The sequence below is a fragment of the Globicephala melas genome, chromosome 13, assembly GCF_963455315.2.
Source record: "Globicephala melas chromosome 13, mGloMel1.2, whole genome shotgun sequence".
NCBI classification, from domain to species: Eukaryota; Metazoa; Chordata; class Mammalia; order Artiodactyla; family Delphinidae; genus Globicephala; species Globicephala melas.
In genome coordinates this window covers 52350765-52352984 of record NC_083326.1, presented here as the reverse complement: position 1 = coordinate 52352984, position 2220 = coordinate 52350765, and the positions used below count along the sequence as shown (strand labels likewise).

The 2220-nt window shown below is 38.9% G+C and overlaps 1 non-coding gene across 1 annotated transcript; it reads left to right on the top strand.

The window, feature by feature from the left end:
- Positions 1–204: 204 nt before the first annotated feature.
- On the top strand, positions 205–276 carry TRNAE-UUC (transfer RNA glutamic acid (anticodon UUC)). Its single transcript has one exon. It is a non-coding gene; the product is annotated as a tRNA-Glu (tRNA).
- Positions 277–2220: the final 1944 nt, after the last annotated feature.

Here is a 2220-nt window from a genome sequence, read left to right as displayed (position 1 = left end):
AAAAAACAAACTCCCAAAAAGTTATAAATAAAATCAAAAGACACACCATAGAGTGGTAGGAGAAGGAAATACCTGTAATTCATATAACTTACCAATGATTAGTATCTAGAACATATTAAGAAATTCTACAAATCAAAAGCAAAAAAAAAAAACAAAAAAAGAGAGAGAGAGAAATAACCCAATAGAAAAATGAACAGAGGGAATTCCCTGGTGGTCCAGTGGTTAGGACTCAGCGCTTTCACTGCTGTGACCCAGGTTCAATCCCTGGTCAGGGAACTAAGATCCCACAAGCTGCGGGGCATGACCACAAAAAAAGAAAAAAAAAAAAAGAAAGAAAGAAAAAGAAAAAAACAAACAAACAGGAGATATGAACAGGCAATTGGCAGAAAGGGAAAGTCAAATAGACAATGAACATATGACATGGTGCTGGGCCTTGCTACTACTCACGCAAATTTCAACAATGATAAAGACCTAAGTATTGGTAAGAATGTGAAACAAGGACTCTCATGTTCTACCTGAGGGAGTAAAATTCCTACAACCACTTTGGAGAGTGATTTAGGAACATCTCGTAAAACTGAATATAAGAATGTCTTCTGGGCTTCCCTGGTGGCGCAGTGGTTGAGAGTCCGCCTGCCGATGCAGGGGACATGGATTCGTGCCCCGGTCCTGGAAGATCCCGCATGCCGCGGAGCAGCTGGGCCCGTGAGCCATGGCCGCTAAGCCTGCGCGTCTAGAGCCTGTGCTCCGCAACGGGAGAGGCCACAACAGTGAGAGGCCCGCGTATCGCAAAAAAAAAAAAAAAAAAAAAAAAAGTCTTCTGAACCAGAAATTCCACTTTAACGTATATAGAGAAACTCTAGCCTATGTGCCTAAGAAGAAATATGAAAGAACATTCACTTCAGTCTGATTTGTATTAAGAAAGAAAATTAAGTGTCCACCTACAGAATGGTCAGTAATTAAGCAGTAAAAACAGTTTTTCCATCTCTAAATATGCTCTATCTCTCCATTTATTTAGGTCTTTTTCAGTTTTTTCAATAAAGTTTGCATTTGGTCCTGTAATCTAAGTTTAACTGATACCAGTCTTTTATGCCATGATATCTTTCTTTTAAATTGAAGTATAGCTGATTTACAATGTTGTGTTAATTTCTGCTGTACAGCAAAGTGACTCAGTTATACATATATATACATTCTTTTTTATATTCTTTTACATTATGGTTTATCCCAGGACATTGAATACAGTTCCCTGTGCTATACAGTTGGACCTCGTCCACCCATTCTATATGTAATAGTTTGCATCTACTAACCCCAAACTCCAGTCCATCCCTCCCCTCCCCTTGGCAATCACAAGTCTGTTCTCTATATGCCAAGATATCTTTTTCCTTTTTCTTTTTTTTTTTTTTGGAGTAAAATTGCTTTACGATGTTGTGTTACTTTCTACTGTACAATGAAGTGAATCAGCTACATGTATAACTATATCCCCTCTCTCTTGGATCTTCCACCCCACCCCCTCATCCCACCCATCTAGGTCATCACAGAGCACTGAGCTGAGCTCCCTGTGCTATAACAGCAGGTTCCCACTAGCTATTTTACACATGGTAGTGTATTTTTGTCAAACCTAATCTCCCAATTCATCCCACCCTCCCCTCCCCACCCTGTGTCCACATGTCTGTTCTCTATGTCTACGTCTCTATTCTTGCCCTACAAATACATTCAACTGTGCCATTTTTCTAGATTCCACATATATGCATTAATGTATGATATTTGTTTTTCTCTTTCTGGCTTACTTCACTCTGTATGACAGACTCTAGGTCCATCCACGTCTCTACAAATGACCCAGTTTCATTCCTTTTTATGGCTGAGTAATATTCCATTGTACATGGTATCTTAATTCTTAAATTTTAAATGTTGGTTTATCTCCTGATGAACTGAGTTATATGTCCAAGTAATTTCTTTCTAATACAAGTGTTTTACCAGGATTTTTGCATGTATAATAACATCTTCCTTTAATCTTCCCAAACAAACAGCAATCTGGCCAAGCATAAAATTCTCTAACTGCACACTTTTCTCTACAAGGAGTTTCAGCAAGGATCTGTTTTCTTCTGGTACTCGTAGAGGTCTAAGCCTATGTTTTGCTCCCTTTAAACAACCTGTTTTTATCTGCCTGTGCATATTGCTTCTCGATCCATGTTGAAAGGGTAAAATTGCTCTGAAGCACTGGCC